We start from the raw sequence: 18,249 nt of genomic DNA, 5'->3' as shown, positions 1-18,249 counted from the left end.
GTTAGTGAGCCTGCAGGCTGGTGCAGCCACTGTGGGAAACAGTATGTAGTTCCCTCAAAAAATTAAAAATGGAACGTTTTTATGAACCAGCATATCCCCTTGTGGGTATATATCTGGAGAAATCCAAACACTAGTTCAAAAGAATATGTACACCCCTAAGTTCATTGCAGTGCTATTCACAATAGCCAAGATATGGACACAAACCTGAGTGCCCATCAATAGAAGAGTGGGTAAAGAAGAAGTGGTACATATATACAGATGAACATTACTCGACCATAAAATAAAATGAAATATCACCATTTGTGACTGCATAAAGGGCATTATGCCAAGTGAAATAATATGGAATAGAAAGAACAATATAAACAAACAAAACAGAAATGGACTTGAAGATACAGTAAGCAGACTGATGAGTTCCAGAGGGGTGAGGTGTTGGTGGACTGGGTAAAAAAGATGAAGGGGCACCCTAGCCGGTTTGGCTCAGTGAATGGAGCGTTGGCCTGTGGACTGAAGCGTCCCGGGTTTGATTCTGGTCAAGGGCACATGCCCGGGTTGTGGGCTCGATCCTCAGTAGGGGGTGTGCAGGAGGCAGCCAATCAATGATTCTCTCTCATCATTGATGTTTCTATCTCTCTCTTCCTCTCCCTTCCTCTCTGAAATCAATAAAAATATATTAAAAAAAAAGATGAAGGGATTATGAAGTACAGAATAGTCACAGTGATGTAAAGTAGAGCGTAGGGAATACAGTCAATAATATTGTAATAACAATTTATGGTGCCAGGCAGGTGCTGGAAATACCAAGGAACACTTTATTAAGTTTGTGGTTATCTAACCACTATGCTGTACACCCGAAACTAATACAGAATAACAGTGAATGTAAAAAAAGAGTAAAAATGAAAAAAAATATACTTCTCTCCCATTCTAAAATTCATCAGTAAATAAAGACAAAGAGTGGAAACATAATAGGGCAGAGCTGGGTTAAGGCTTGATTCTGTTCCTATGTCTGCTTTCAGTCCCCTGAAACCATTCTTTTGAATGGACATAATCCTGAGAATTGTTATGAATATTCCCAAGTCTGAAGAGATGAAAACTGAGATAGCAGCTTTGTTATTTGACCCCTTTAATCAACAAGTAGAAATTGCTTCTGGGGAGCAGTGAAAACATAAAGTGAATTACTGGTGAACTCATCCAATTGGCAAGGTAAAAATATTGATAATAGAAAATATTTTCAAAAATGAGCCAAAAATAGAAAAGCTAAATGAGTTATGTGAGAACCATATTGTTGTTACGTTTTAGAAAGGCAAGTTGCCACCCTCTGTCAAAACAGAAATGATAAGTTCTTTCAGGAATTTATGCTAAAGAATTACTTGCACTTGTGCCTAAAGATGTATATCAGAGATACTCAATTTTTATGTTGTTTGTCATAGCAAAATTGCTATCTTAAATGTCCATCAATAGAGAGGTGGTTAAGTAATTTAAAGTCTACCTTCCTCAAGAACACTCTGAGGCTGTAAAATTGGATGAGATGGGTCCATATGTCATCAACTAATTTGCTTAAGTGAAAAAGTAAGTTCCAGAGCATTATGGGCAACACTATATCTCATGTAGATTTTCCCATATGACATGGAAGACATGAATACACAAATATGTAAATGAATCAGTGGCAAGGAGGGATGAACACCCAACTCTTGAGATTGGCTACTTTTAAGAAAAGTGTAAGGGAAGGGATATGGGAAAGGGGACATTCTTGCTTTTGCTATACTTGTTTGATTTTGTTCTATGACAATATATTCATGTTTCATTTGTGTAACATTTGCTTAATAAACATTAAAAGCATGTTGAAATAATTCTATTCATCAAGGTATTCACATTGTGTATGATACTCAATTATAATTTTTAAAATATTATGTTTATACCATAATTCTAATTCTTATTTAGTGCACTGTGTTCATCCTCCCTTTTTAAAAAATTAAGCTTACCAGTGTGAATTTATTTATGTTGTTCAAAGTAGCAACTGAGAAGTACAACTCCCATTTTCTATTTTCTGATTCATTGATTATTTCCTTTCTTCTCTTTCTTTAGATACATTTTGTTGTGCTGTTCCAGAATTTTGAGCAAGAATAAAGACCATATCTTATTTATTCTTATTTTTTCTTATTCAGTGATACAATTTTTAGGGTTATATTTTTTTAAAAATCTAAGTATAACTTTATCTATATTTCAAAAGTTTTCTATGTGCTATTTCTATATGACTAATAATTACTTGCTATATGTTGGGCATTGTGTTGTGAGCCTTATACACAAGTAGAAACTACATTTTACATGTCAAGGACCCAAAACATCTTTTTGGGGAGCTAGCATTTCCCATTCTTAACCCATGTGATTTGGAAAGCATGGATCCAGTAGAGGGGTGGGCACATGATCCAGGACTTAGCCACAGTAATTGGTTCACAACCAGGCAAATGACCCAAATCCAGTCAATTAGAGTCATTCATAAGACTTTCCCTAAAACTCTCAGAAAAAAATACTCTTTACTATTGAATCTTTAGCTATATAATAAAATAAAACAGATAACTTTTCCCCATTGTGGAGAGAGTTGGCCTGAGATTGAAAAATATACAAGGGAACCTGTGCTGATTTATGAAGGAAATAAGACAAATTCCCAATAATATCTGAGCACCTACAACCAAATATACCTGAAGACAGAATCAGCCTGTTGAATGTCCTGGTTAAATGAGCCAATGAATTTTTATTTCAGATATTTGAGATGATTTATATCACTTAAAATCAAGAGTCCTTAGAAAGTTGAATCCCCCAGATCCCATAACTGTTAGTGGCACAGAAATATGACCACAAGTAATCTGATATCAGATCCCAAGCTCATAATCATAAACTGTATTGTTTTTGTTTTTATTTATTCATTTATTAAAACCACTAGAGGCCCAGTGCATGAAATTCTTGCATTCGGGAGCGGGGGGTGGGATGGGGGGGATGGTTTCCCTCAGCACAGCCTGCACCCTCTCACAGTCTGGAAGCCCTCGGGGGATGTCCTGTGGGGAGCAGGCCTAAGCTGTCAGTCAGACATCCTGAGCTCTGCTGTGGAGGCAGGAGAGGCTCCCACCACTGCTGTTGTGCTTGCCAGCCATGAGCCAGCTTCTGGCTGAGCGGCACTCCCCCTGTGGGAGTGCACTGATCACCAGGGGGCAGCTCCTGTGTTGAGCAGGATCGGGCCTAAACCAGCTCCCCGACATCCCCTGAGGGTCCTGGATTGTGAGAGGGCACAGGCCAGGCTGAGGGACCGCACCAGTGCACGATTGGGTCGGGGAGGGAAGCGGGAGGTTGGTCAGCTGGGGAGGGTCCGCAGGAGGGCTCCAGGGCATGTCCAGCCCATCTCACTCAGTCCTGATCAGCCAGACCCCAGCAGCAAGCTATCCTACCGGTCGGAGAGTCTTCCCCCTGGTGGTCAGTGCACATCACAGCAACTGGTCTACTGGTCAAATGTCTGCCCCCTTGTGGTCAGTGCATGCCATAGCAAGTGGTTGAGTGGCCTTAGCATATCATTAGCATATTACACTTTGATTGAATGAACGACCAAACACTTAGCATATTAGGCTTTTATTATATAGGATTCCATTGAAGATGTATGGTCTAGTTCATTTAGAGTCTTTTAAGACAGAAAAAGAAATATGGAGAACTTTCTAGTTGTGATAGAAAACCATTAAGGGATATTGAGTAAGAGTAATGTGATATGATCTATAGATTTAAAAGGTCACTCTAGTAATGTGTGGAGAATATACCCTTGGCTAGGGGGTAGAAAACAAGCAGGAATACCAGTGATGAGGCTATTATAGTTTTCTAGAAGAACAATCATGATCTCTTGAAATAGGGTGTTATTGGTGATGGTAATGCAAGAAGGGATATTTGAAATGTATTTTTTGAAGTAGAGTTAATGGGATCAGTTGATGGATTGAATGTGAGGTATAAGGAAAAGAGGAAACAAAGATGGCTCCTAGGTCTTTGGTCTAAACCAGTGGTCGGCAAACTCATTAGTCAACAGAGCCAAATATCAACAGTACAACGATTGAAATTTCTTTTGAGAGCCAAATTTTTAAAACTTAAACTTCTTCTAACACCACTTCTTCAAAATAGACTCGCCCAGGCCGTGGTATTTTATGGAAGAGCCACACTCAAGGGGCCAATGAGCCACATGTGGCTCGCGAGCCGCAGTTTGCCGACCACGGGTCTAAGCAACTCAGAGAATGATTGGGCCACTTAAATAAATGAGGGATATTTAGGGAAATCAGTTAGATAATAGTTTGCAAGCAGTAATCAAGAGTACAGTTTCATACCAAGTTTGAGATGTTTATTAGACATCCACATGGAAATGTCAAATAGTCAAATATAAATCTGGAGCTCAGTGAAGAAATTGGAACTAAGGATAGAATGTGGGAGCTACCAGCTTATTGAATGCATTTAAAACCATGGACATATATTTAATCATGGCCTAAGGAAAGAGCATAAATGGAAAAATGAAGTAGACAAAGTTCTGAGATGTGAGGCATTCTATAAATAAAGACTGGGTAAAGAAAGAGAAATCACAAAGGAAATATGAGAAAAAGCATCCAGTGGGGTTGGAGGAAATGAGCTTAGCATGATAAAGTGGAGGAAAAACTTGTTTTGAGAAGAATCAAGTGAGTCCTGGATCAAATGGTGCTGTTGATCAAGTAGAATCAAGAGTGAGAATTGGCCAGATATAACTTTTTTTTTAGCTTAACAAGAATGGTTCATTGGACTGATAGGGTCTGGGGAGGGTTTCATCTTTCTCAGATGGGAAATATTATACACATGCAGCATGTTTGTTTCCTGGTGGAACTGATCTAATAGAGAGAAAGGTAGTCATACATAACCTTTGAGGGAGGCAAACAAAAGGAAATAGAGAAAAGGTCCATGAACTGGAGAAAGTGGGGGATAGTTTTTGAAAGGTGAGAAACATTATATTTTATATTGTTGAGAATGACTCGGTCCATAGGAAAGAGAGGTAATTACAGAAACTAAGTGCCTGGGTAGGTGAGAAATGAGGAGATCTGGTACCCGAGTGGAGGAAATGACCTTGGGCAGAAGCAGACATTAAGGCAGAATATACGGGCACAGGTACAGATGAATCGGATGTTTGGTGGTGAGAGGATAAGGCATGGCATTCTTTTAAATATCTCATCCTCTGAGCAGTACCACTTTCTGTAATGCAAACTCACTTAAGTCAACCCATTTCAATCTTTCTTTAGTCTCTTCAGGACATACAACACATTGTTCTCTTTCCATTTTGTCACTGCTCACTTCTATTTCCTCAAGGCAGAGTAAGGGGGTTGATGGAGGAAACTTGAGGTAGGGGAAGATGGTGAGAAAATGTATTCTCTAAGAGCAGGAGAGTGAAATTACTGGGAAATAGAGTACAGACAGATCACTTGGCATGTGTGGTCATGAACTTCACATATAATAAGTACAGTTGCATTTTCTTGAACTAGGCTCAGCAGTTTGCCTGCAGGCTGAAATAGATCAAGATTTAGGACCAACCAAGGTAGAATTTATTAGACAAAAACTATGACGCCAAAAAGCAAAAGGGGGCTAAGGGATGGGCTGGGCTGTTTAAACACCATGGAATCTAAGCTGAGTGGGAGGAAACAGAGGTACGAGTGGATATCAAGCAGTGAAAAATGGTAAAACCAATTTAAAGAACATGGTAACACATATCACCAAACTTAATGTGATATTATAGAAATTTGGGGCATAATAAGACCAAAAAAAAAAAAATAGCCAAATTGTCACTGAACATCTTTTTTCATGGAACAATTTTAAAATTGGAATGTCTTCCATTTCTTTCCTATGGGCACTTTCTCCTTCCCATGGTCCTATTTTCCTCCCAGTGGGTGTGCTGATGTCAGCAGACTTTTAAGAAAGGCCTCTACTCAAGTTTTTTGGTATTTATAGTAACTGCTCCAGTAATCTCTTGAGAGCAATGCTGCCTACCTATCACCATGATTAACTATCCCTGCATGAATCTCTTTGTCATCAATACACAGTTATTAAATGTCAGGCATTATTATTAGAGAACTGAGGTATAAGAAGGTCAAGACCCATTTCATGTTAACAAGACAGCATGATACATGAATTTTGAATTGCTGAACTTTTGGCAAAAGAGCATGTAAATGTTTTGCTACCATGTAAGATCCTTAGGACATTAAGCATTGTGGAAATGCTGAAAAATCAATTTAATACAAAAAAAGGTAAAATATATGAAAAGCTGAGGGACTCATTTAGTCTTGTATTTCAGATCAATAATAATAATAATAAAATAATAATTTGTTCATTTAACAAGCATCCGTTATGTGCCTTACATGTACGAGGTACTAAAGATAGAGTAATGAACAAGGGTCAACCCTGGCTATCACCAAAGAGGTGCTGTGAAGAAAGACATAAAGCAATATAAGAAATAAATAAATTAAAATACTGAATAGTTGCTATGAATAAAAATATATAGATAGATACTATGCAGGGATGGAGGGGAAGAGGCATAGAAGATACTAGAGGCCTGGTGCATGACATTCATGCACTGAGGGGAAGGGGCCTCAGCCTGTTCTTCGCCCTCTCACAGTCTGGGACCCCTCGGGGAATGTGTGCCTGCTGCGGAGGCAGGAGAGGCTCCCGCCACCACCACTGCACTCACCAGCCATGAGCCCAACTTCTGGCTGAGTGGCACTCCCCCTGTGGGAGTGCACTGACCACCAGGGTGCAGCTCCTGCATTGAGTGTCTTCCCCCTGGTGGTCAGTGTGCGTCATAGCAACTGGTTGTTCCACCATTTGGTTGATTTGCATATTAGTCTTTTATTATATAAGATAATAATCAGGGAGGCCATCTCCTTTATAGAGTACTTACTATGTCACACATTCAGCTAATGACACTACACATTTTTTAATTCTTTTCACCACAGTATTTTTCTAATTATTTTCATCACAACTCCTCCTGATATTATTCTCAATTTACAGATTAAAAAAACACACCTGAGAGGGAGATATTTAAAATAACTTGACCAAAGTCACTTACCTAGAAAGATGGTGCAGCTGGATCCATATCTAACATTCTATAACTCAAATCTCAAATTTATGTAAATTCTGCCTTTTACTGCCTTTGAGTATTATTCATTGTGATACATTAATTTTAATATACAGTATTTCCTCTCAAAACATGCAGCAGGTATTATTCCCTGTATGCTAGATGCTTTTTCTATATCAATGCTACACCTTTCAGCTCTTCTATAGGATCTTAGAAATGCGGGACTGGGTTCAGAAAGTTGAACAGGCCTACATAGGGATGCATTCCAGATCTGTCTTCACGTTTTCCACTGGACTCATGCACTTGCAGGGGTCTGAGGGCGAAAGGTGTGCCCCAGAAGATTTCTCAGCAAATGTTCTTTATCAATTTGGCCAGTACACAGGGCTTCACTGAGCAGCAAGCGTTTCCACCAGCACACTGCTCCTATTGTAGAACTAACCTTGCCTGGTCTACCTCCAGCACCCTTCAATCAGGTAACAATTATAACTGAAATGCATTGTCATCTCTCATACAATTTTCAGTTGTAGAAGTTTTACTCCATTAAATTTACATCACCAAATGGGCATAATGAGAAAAGTAGGTATAAATTATACTTTAGTTTGAATCATGTACTTTGAATCCTGGTTAAGTCATATGTAATACTCAGTCACCAAATGTAGACACTCTTAATTCAGTGAAGTTATTTTTCTTAAAAATCTTTGGGACTTATACACAGATGAAGTTCTGATCCTAGGCCCAGTCTAGAAATAAACTTGGATATATGAGATCTAATCTAACATTCCCATTTTGATCTTTGCTTTTTTAAAACATTTATTTCAGACAGTTCTGTATATGGGAGTTCCACCCAAAGTTGTTTACATTTTATTTTTTAAAATATATATTTATTGATTTCAGAGAGGAAGGAAGAGGGAGAGAGAGATATAAACATCCATGATGAGAGAGAATCATGGATAGGCTTCCTCCTGCAAGTCCCCCACTGGGGATCAAGCCCACAACCCGGGCAAGTGCCCTTGACTGGAATTGAACCTGGGATCTTTCAGTTCCCAGGCCGATGCTCTATCCACTGAGCCAAATCGGCTAGAGCTAAATTTTAAATTAAACATATGAAACTTCTCAATACTTGTTGTCAAGATTACTTACAGAATTTATTGACATATGTCAAATCCTATTTGAAAGTTTCAAATTATATTTTTATAGCACCTCTTAATCCTCTAACCTGTTTACATAAGAAATGTCCAAACCTGTAGAGAATTTTTATGAGTTTATTTGACCAAACTGATGACAAATGCAGGGGAGCAAGATCTTTCAAATGCTCCAGAAAATAACAGTGTTGCAGCTCTTGTTATGCATTTGAGATTGAAGAGGGAATGTAAGGAAGATTACACGAAGGAGGAAAAAAGCAAGGCAAGGATTAGATTACAGAATACGTAAGATTATATGCTCTCTTGAGGGTGTCACTGCTTATCTCTAAAGTGTGTTAACCTAGATGCACAGAATCAGTGGACAGGACTTGCTTAAGGCAAAGATAAGCCTTTTCCCACCATGTCCCGGTGGGGATTTATGAGCAGATCACCCTGTGAGGTTACTTTCTGTAGAAATTCCCTCCCCCGCCCCTTTTTTTCATCCACAAACCACATACAATTTTTTTTTCTTTTTAATAGTCATTTTTCAATACTCCAGTCATTTTATAAAAGTTCCTATTACTTTTTACTTTTTATTCAAATGGGTTGTTTTCATAAATACAATGTTTTCTGGATTCCTGAATATAAAAAACAACAACTATATTTCTCTTCTGCAGGAAAAAGCTTTATAATACTTTAAACATTTAAAATAGTTTTTCTTTCATACTTGTTAAAAGTGCCTCCACTTTTTGTTAGTATTTAAAGTTGCAGTATTTAAAGTTGAATGGGTATTTAAAGTTGGCCTGAGACTAACTGAGTTTTTACTGTGTTTAAATAGCCTTGCTTTTCCACTGGATTTACCCAGGTATTTTCTTCTTATTAATCTTCTTTTAATCTGAAGATTTACTTTTGTTTGTTTAGCTTTGTGCAACGCAAGAAAGTCCTCATGTGTTTATTTTATTTTATTTTTATTTTGAGAGCACTTTGATGAACGCTGGAGACAGTGAAATAAGGCAGGGCTTAGCATAGAAGAAGCAGCAGGAGAGCCAGGGGTGAGAAGCTTCAGGAGAGAGGTGAGCTATGAGCGATGGTGGGGCTGCTGATGGCTCACTAAGGAGTAAAAGGCACAGTGCCTGGAGTGAGCCAGGGCTGCTGTCCCCTCACTAAAAGGTGAGGGGGCCTTGGAGACAGGTTCCGGGGGAAGCCCGGGACGAGCTGCTGCTGCCCATTGCTGTCCTGGTAGCATTCTCCTGGAGACCCCTAGAACTTAGGCGGGGAAGGCATGCCTGAGAAAGAAATGGGGGAAAGGTGTGGGCCTGCTCCAGAGAGAGCCCGCCTATAAATTCTCACCTATTTTACATCGACTCTGGAAGAGTAACATAGTCAATCTTTTAATTCTTTGATCTCCATTTCTGTCACCTCGTATTTTAAATTATCTTCCTTTTTCCTGCCACCTGGAATAATGACTTCACTCCCCATTTTCAAATTCTATATTCTTTTTTATTGTTGAGATTATTACAGTTGTCCCTCTCCGGCCCCCCCACCCCCCATAGCTCCCCTCCACACTGTTCCCACCCCACCCCAGGCCCTTGCCACCCTATTGTTTGTGTCCATAGGTAATGCATACATGCATATAAGATCTTTGTCTAATCTCTTCCCACACCCTCCCCTACCCCGCCACACACACACTCCCTTCCCTCTGAGAATCGTCAGTCTGTTCCCTTTCCATGCCCCTGATTCTATTCCATTCACCAGTTTATTCTGTTCATCAGATTTTTTATTCATTTGATTTTTAGATTCACTTGTTGATAGATGTGTATTTGTTGTCACTTTGTTGTTCATAATTTTTTATCTTTACCTTTTTCTTCTTCTTCCTCTTCTTAAAGAATACCCTTTAGCATTTCATATAATACTTGTTTGGTGGTGATGAACTCCTTTAGCTTTTTCTTATCTGTGAAGCTCTTTATCTGCCCTTCAATTCTAAATGATAGCTTTGCTAGGTAGAGTAATCTTGGTTGTAGGTTCTTGCTATTCATCACTTTGAATATTTCTTGCCACTCCCTTCTGGCCTGCATAGTTTCTGTTGAGAAATCAGCTGACAGTCATATGGGTACTCCCTTGTAGGTAACTAACTGTTTTTTTCTTGCTGCTTTTAAGATTCTCTTTGTCTTTTGCCCTTGGCATTTTAATTATGATGTGTCTTAGTGTGGTCCTCTTTGGATTCCTCTAGTTTGGGGTTCTCTGCACTTCCTGGACGTGTAACTCTGTTTCTTTCACCAGGTAGAGGAAGTTTTCTGTCATTATTTCTTCAAATAGGTTTTTAATATCTTGCTCTCTCTCTTCCTCTGGCACCCCCATAATTCGGATGTTGGTACACTTGAAGTTGTCCCAGAGGCTCCTTATACTATCTTCATGTTTTTGGATTCTCTTTTTCTTTTTGCTCTTTTGGTTGGGTGTTTTTTTGCTTCTTCATATTTTAAATTATTGACTTGATTCTTGGAATCCTTTAGTCTACTGTTGAATCCCTGTACATTATTCTTTATTTCAGTGAGTGTAAGCTTAATTTCTGACTGGTCCTTTTCCATTTTTTTGGCATTCTCACTAAGATCCTTGAAGGTCTCACTAAGTTCCTTGGATGTTTCTAGAAAATTCTTGAGTAACCTTATAACTGTGGTTTTGAAATCTACCGTGAGTGGCCAGATTATTATGATCTCTGAACGCATAATAATCTGGCCACTCAGTGTGTGTGTGTGAGTGTGTGTGTGTGTGTGTGTGTGTGTGTGTGTGTGTGTATTAGAGGCCTGGTGCATGAATTCGTGCATGGGTGGGGTCCAGCCAGCTTGGCCAGGGGAAGGAGACATGGGCAGTTGGCCGGCCTGCCTGCTGGTTGAACTCCTGGTCGAGGGGACAATTTGCATATTAGCCTTTTATTATATAGGATATACACTGAGTGACCAGATTATTATGCATTCAGAGATCATAATAATCTGACCACTCAGTGTATATCCAGTAGTTTGCTTTCTTCCATTTCTTTCATTTGTGACATGTCTCTTTGTCTCTTCCACATTCTGGCTGCTTCCCTGTGTTTGTTTCTATGTATTGGATAGCTGCTAAGTCTCCTTGAGTCGATAGAGTGGCCTTGTGTGGTAGGTGTTCTATAGGGCCCAGTGGCTCAGCCTTCCCAGTCACCTGAGGTGAATGCTCTTGGTGCACCGCTTTGTGGGCTGTGTGCACAGTCTTGTTGTAGTTGAGCCTTGATTGCTGTTGGTGTCACTGGGAGGAATTGACCTCCAGGCCAATTGGCTGTGGGGACCAGCTGTGATTACAGTGGGAGAGCTGCTATGCAGGAGACACCTTATGGAGCAGGACTTGCTTCAGTGGGTCTTTGGTGCTCACTGAGTCTGCCCCTTGAGTGTGTCTCTTATAGATGTGAAGAGTTGTAATCTGGTATGGTCTCACACTGACCACTGGGTACACTGGCTCTTGGATCTCCAAGGAGGTGCAAAGTCAGCCACTGCCTGGGGCCACCCAACAGGAGCTACAGAGAGATCTGCAGATTCCTTCTCTTTGTATCAGGTTTGAAAGTGCCCAGATGAGGCCCAGCTATGAAGCAAGGCAGGCTGGTGCTGGTGCTGGCATTGAGCCTTGATAGCTTTGGGGCTCCCTGACCCAGCTGTGGCTTGTTTGACAGGTTTTAAGCTGAGAAAGGACAGGCCATTCATATGCAAAAACCACTGTGCACAGCTTGGGTGTGGTTGTAAATTGGGTGGGGCAGGGTCTCAGGGAATATCCAGGGCAGAGCAAACAGAAATGTCTGCCAGTCAGCCCTGCACCGGGGAGGTCCCAGCACAAGGACCACTGCAAGCACCTCTATCTGGAAAAAAGCTGCCCCCGCATTCCTGCCCCAATGCCAGACAGTCCAGTTTCTCCCTGTATGTGTCTGGGTCCGCCTGAGCACTGGAGCTCAGAGCAAGGGGGGGCTTGTAATTCAGTTCATGGTGCTGGCCTTTTAAGAGGAGCAGGTGGGTCTCTAGCAGTCTGTGGGTCACTCAGCCCCAATCCGCACTGGTTTTTACAGTCCGTAGTTCTTACTGCCTGTAGGGACTTCTTTCCCCAGCTCTGGGACCCTGGGTTGGGGGTCTGATGTGGGGCTGGGACTCCTTGCTCCTCCAGGTGGCCTCCAAAGAGGCGATCTCCCTCTGGATTAAAAAAGCGGCACACACACACACACACACACACACACACACACACACACACACACACAAAGCGGCACACCTGGGTACCGGACCAGCCCATTCTGTGCCTCCGCACCTCCTACCAGTCTCAATGCGCTTTCTTCTTTACCTCTCTAGTTGTAGGACTTCCACTCAGCCAGCTTTCCTGTGGTTCTGGATGATAGTTGTTCTGTATTTTAATTGTAATTTTGATGTGGTTGTGGGAGGCAGCAAGTACAGGCGTTTACCTATGCCACCATCTTGGTTCCTCTCCTAATTATATATTCTTGAGGCTAAATTTTGTTTTTACTGTTTCTAATGACTTTCAGATTTTTAAATTATTTCTAAAGATTATATCATCAAGCCCCTCTTTTGTTTCTATTTTGTTCTACAAACCCTCCCCCCACTTTTAATCTCTGTTTATGATCCTGTTTTCCTATTCTTATCTTTAGTTTCAGGGATCCAGTATGTTGTGTGTGTGTGTGTGTGTGTGTGTGTGTGTGTGTTTTCTTTTCAATTTTTTAAAGAGCCAAGCAAAGGTACTCTAAAATATATCAGAAAATACCATTATCAAAATTATATGTTTCATCATGTATGATGTCCTTAAATTCATTTTTCTTTTTATTCATCTATGTATGATGACTTCTGTCTAGGGGTTATATTGAATTTCCACCTACAGGGGAGAGAACTGAGTGCCAGACATCAGGAGCCAGGCAGCTAAGGATTCAGGTAAGGGCAGCAAAATGGAAAGAGGACCCCAAGGTTGCAAAGGTCCAAGTCGGCCCCCAACACCTCAACTGCGAAGGTGGGCTGACAGCACCATGGGAAAGGGGCAGAGGGCAGGGCCCCAGGTATTTGTCAGAGCCCTGCTCGCCCAGAGGCTGCTCACAAACACTCGGGCCACGTGACCCAGACTCGCCTGCTGGCCAGACTCACCTGGGTCACTCATTAGGCCTGTTACAGACACTGCCCATCTACTGGGTAAGAATCTCTGGGAGGGGCCCAGATGTTCTTTAACAAGCACTGCAGGGTATTCTCGCCACTCGGGAGATGTGGGCAATGGTGATGGAAGAGACTTCGAGAAGGATACTAGTGCAAGCGTGAGAGGTGGAGGCCTGGGCACTTAGCATGCAGAGGCTATGGACACAGCAGCACTGAAAGTGAGTGATGCTGGCTGGTGGCACGTAGAGGACATTTGGGTGAGGGCTGTCAACAATTTCGAGTTGACATGCTTTGCAGGTGTCAGGCTCTGTCTGTGGCATGCATTAAACAGGCCACAAATCCTGGGCAAGAGGGACAGTCTGCCATCAGCAAATGCATCATAAGTCTTTCCCCCTAAGAATTTTCTTGATGACAGTGTAGGAAACAGACCTAGATATTTCACTGAATCAATGCTGTCATTAATAGATTTACAATTTAATCAATAATATCGGCACTTTCGTCAAATGAACCACTCAGGAATAGCAGTATTAAATGCCTGACAGCTTGGGAAGTTATTTATCTGTTTCTCTCTCCATAAATCGATGCATATTTTTCTATCAATAGGAAAATGGAAATACACAGAAATATAGGTAAATTCCTTTTAACAACGACCTGTGTCGACTTAAACTAACTTCAGTTCTCAAATGATATTCTAAATATAAAATGATTGAAGTGTGCCATAAGTTTGTCAAGCAAATTTTTGGGGGACTGAAATAGAATATGCTAGTCCCAGAAGGTGAAGCTTTGGCACGAGGCAGAGCACAGACTCCTGCAAGCCCCTGAGGAGAGAGACGGTCTACTCCCTCCTGCCTTTGCACTCTGTAAGCATCATCTGTTTTGCAAGTTGCAGGTATTTCACTATTTTAACATTACTTTATATGTCCTGTCGCATTTGGCTGGACTGGAGTTCACATAAACGCAGGACTTTGCCCACCATGAAAGAAAGCCCTTCAAGTAAACTTTCCTTTCTTTCTGGAATTCACCCCGTTGCCCTCCTTCCCCTCTCCCCCTTCACCTTCACCCCTCTCTCGGCCCAACTCTCCCCTTCCCTCTTTTAAAAAGTTGCATTAGTTCTTTACAAGTGAGCAAGAACAGAACCAAATGTTTCACATCTGCTCCCAGAGTTCAGGGATTAGCATGAGAATGAGCGGCCAGTGTTTCAATGATGCACAGTCCAGTGGGTGAGAATGGGGGCTCCAGCCCGCTATCAGAGAGCGCCCCGCTCCTGCCAGATGTCCTAGGCCCAGGACACAAAGGCAGCGGACCCAGCACTTTAACAAATCACCTTTCTCTGGGGCTAATCACTCAAGAAAAGGTTGCTTTGTTGTGGGCTTGGAGAGGGTCAGACTGGTATTTCTCCAGTGATCTGTAGCCTTGCCCAGCCCCTCCAGCCTTCAAGGCTTTCTAAAGAGGCCTCTTATTTCTTCCCCGGACCAGGGCTGTGAGGGCAAAAGCTGCATGCCAGAGTGTCCCCAAGGCCCAGAGCGGCAGGGGGCTCATTACTGATCGGTGGCCATGCTGCTGGTCTCTCTCTCTCTCTCTCTCTCTCTCTCTCTCTCTCTCTCTCTCTCTCTCTGAACAATGAAGACTGCAGTGAGAATAAAATGGCTCAATGGGCATGTACAAGGTCAGGCTTAGTGGCAAGATGGTGCTGCTATATCCACAGTGGAAGGACTGCACTTTCTCAGGAGCGGGCTGTGAACTGGAGCACGGAGGTTTGCAGAGTGTGGCCCCTGGGCCTGCAGCAGCAGCAGCATCTGCGTGAGAATGGTCAGGAGTGCAAGTCCTGCTCCACCCCGACCTGCATCTGAAACTCGGGGTACGTTTAGTGAGCTGTGTTTTTTTTTTTTAACTTTGCAGGGGATTCTCAGCTATAGAAGGTCTCCTCAGTCCAAAGAAAAGGAACTCAAGGCAAATGCCTGTGACTAATTTACACTCATTTTACATGCATACCCTCCTTTGTCCTCATTTCAGTAAGACAGGGTGACCTGCCACCTGATTCGTCGGAGTCTGTGGGGACTGATGCAGAACTTTCAGTTCTAAAACTGAGGCAGTCCCAGGGCAGACGGACAGATTGGTCACCACCTGAGGAACAGGCCCGGTTTGGACCTTCCTGGACTAACTCCCATCCTTTCCTGCCTGCATGCTGTTGCCCCCATTGGGCTGGGGGAAGACAGAGCAAAGAGCTGAGAGAGACCCATCGGCTAAAGGAGAAGTTTAAATAACGCAAATACAACAGAGGGCTCAACAACGACAACAACAAACAAACAAAAGAAAAACAACAACTATGAATATGCTACATGCTCTACACATTTCAGGGAGGACCTGGTACTGTTTTGTCCAGATTCACCCCCTCTGCTGCTCTGTGGGAAGGTTTTATACATGTATGGGTTCTGAGGTCAAAGGGGAGAGTTGAGCCAGAGATACAGTTTGGGGGAGTTCCCTGGACTTGAGAAAGTATGTGGGAAAGGAAGAGCTGCCTTGGAAAGTCAGGGGTCTCTTAACTGATGGGGTGTAGGGATCGGGCAGGGGAATGGTTAGTCCCACTCCGGATCAGAGGAAAGGCATGCAAAGGTGTCAGCGTAGCCAGCGCCTTGACCTGGAAGTCCTGTGTCACAGGAAAAGACGTGATCTGGTGGCTGACCAGGGTTAGAGAGGCCATACATGATCCCTAAAATACGAAGGAAAGGTCTGGTAGTGACTGTGAGGAATAGGCTAATTTACATGGATGGCGATTCATTCTTAAACTCCTGATGGGACTTGTTTAAAGAATATTTAAAAAGATAGGGAAAACTATGATGCAATAAAAGAAGCATAGGGCTTGGAACTAGACAAAGTCAGGTTCAAATCTTAGCCTTATATTTATTATGTGACCTTAAGCAAGGTATTTAAGCCTTCTTTTAGTAGACATCAGGACTAATAGTTCCATTTCAAAAGGATTCTCTGAGGATTAAATACGGCAATACCAGTATATATGGCACGCATCACAGAACACTTGGTACACAGTAAGTGCTCCATAATTGCTGAGAAACAATGTGACCTACTAGTCAGGGTTTCGATTTTTGCTTCTCTAATGACTCAGGTGTCACTTCTGACTCTGACCCTTTTGCATATATGACTTTAGTCATTTAAGTTCCATCTGGGATGCCATTTAGCTGTATTGTCTCTCTGAGGATGCTTTAAGGATTGAATGAGATTACATGCATGAGGTGCTCAACCCTCTACTGATGTCGCCTCCCTCCTACTCCACAGGAGTTAACCACACCCTTCTTTAATCCACAGCACTGCGCTTGAACTTCTCTCCGCCCGCCATGCATGCTCACTGGGTGCTTGCCGTCCCCCACTTCTAAGTTCCCTCTGTGCATCGTGTGTCTCTGCACGACACCCGGCAACTGACTGAGGTGAACAGAGCCCTGGAGAATGGACACCTGCAATTACAAGTCCCGATTTCACCCGAGCCCTGGACTGGCAAAGGCGGGTTGAAAGTCTAGGTCACTAATTTATCTGACCACAAAGCCCGAGTGAGTTGGGGTGAGGGAGTGGGGCTTGAACTCAGCCCTCCGCCTCCTGGTTAGAGTCTTCTTACAGGTGAGAGGTCTTACAGGTGCACCGCTCGGCCCCTCCTCCTGCTGATCCCCTAAGTCTGTGAAGACTGAGGGGCCAGGGAGGGTGGAGTTCAGGCTGGACTTCAGCAGGCCTCTGGCTTCGGTTTTGTTTCTGTCCTTGCTTTTGTCCAGGCAGCAGACCGCGGTGAGAAGCATCCTGGAATGGGAGGCCGCCCCGGGTCAGACTCTAGGCTCTGCTGCTTCAGTGCATAAAACTGGACAAGAACAGTCACCGCCCTGTCAGAGGTGGCGCTGGGCACAGCGGCCCAGGGGTCCTGCCCGCAGCCTGGACACAGGTACGTGGCATCAGGAGGGAGCGGGACCCCACTGAGATGTGACTAGAAAGGCTAAGTGAGCGACGCGGTGTCGCTCAGCTGGTGTGTGGCACCGTTAGGACCCTCCCCTCCCCTGCACTAGGAAAGGATGCTGTGCTCCAAGCTCAAGGCCGGCCAAGAGCGCACCACCCGCGCCCTGGGACTGCGTTTCCTGGGCTTGAGAGCAGGCGCAGAGCCGGTGCCAGATCCTGGCTCGTAGCTGTGTGGCTTTGGGAGGTTACTTAATGTCCCTGAGCCACGATTTTCTCCTCAGTGAACGGAGATAAGGATAAAAACAGTAACAATTTCCTAGAGTTGTGACACTGGCCAGGGTTCGATACACACAAGCCACGGGGACTTTAGGGCTACCAGGGGCCGGCCGTGGTGCCTGCGCTGTGGGGACCCATCTCACTGAAAACAGTGTCTCCAGATGTAGTTCCACGCAGAGGGCTCCGTCACGGGTGTGCTGTCCCCACCTCCAGCTTGATGCTGAGTTGAAACACCACAAATAGTCACCATGCTAACACTCACTGAGCACTCACTGTGTGCCAAGTACTGTTTAAAATGTGTCCTAATGCTCACAGCCACCCTCGTCAGGAGGGGACACCGGGGCGCAGAGAGGTTCTGCTGCCCGGGGTGGTGAGGGAGAGGCCAAGGCTCCCGGGATTTGGCGAAGGCAAAGCAGACGGGATCACAGAGCCGCACGTGGGTGCTGGGAGCCATGGGAGGGGAGGCCAGGACACGGGAGGCTTGCGGCCTCCTGATCCTGTAAGAGGAAAGGGAAGGGTGGGCTTACAGCTGACCCCCCAGCAGCAGTTGCTTAATAACCATTTCCCCCGTGTTTGTAAATCATCAGTGGGAGGTGCTGTGTGTGTGATCCCAGCCTGATATCTGCAGACGGGCCGCCGG

This window comes from Eptesicus fuscus, chromosome 20, assembly GCF_027574615.1.
Source record: "Eptesicus fuscus isolate TK198812 chromosome 20, DD_ASM_mEF_20220401, whole genome shotgun sequence".
NCBI lineage: Eukaryota > Metazoa > Chordata > Mammalia > Chiroptera > Vespertilionidae > Eptesicus > Eptesicus fuscus.
Note: the sequence above shows the minus strand (reverse complement) of the source record.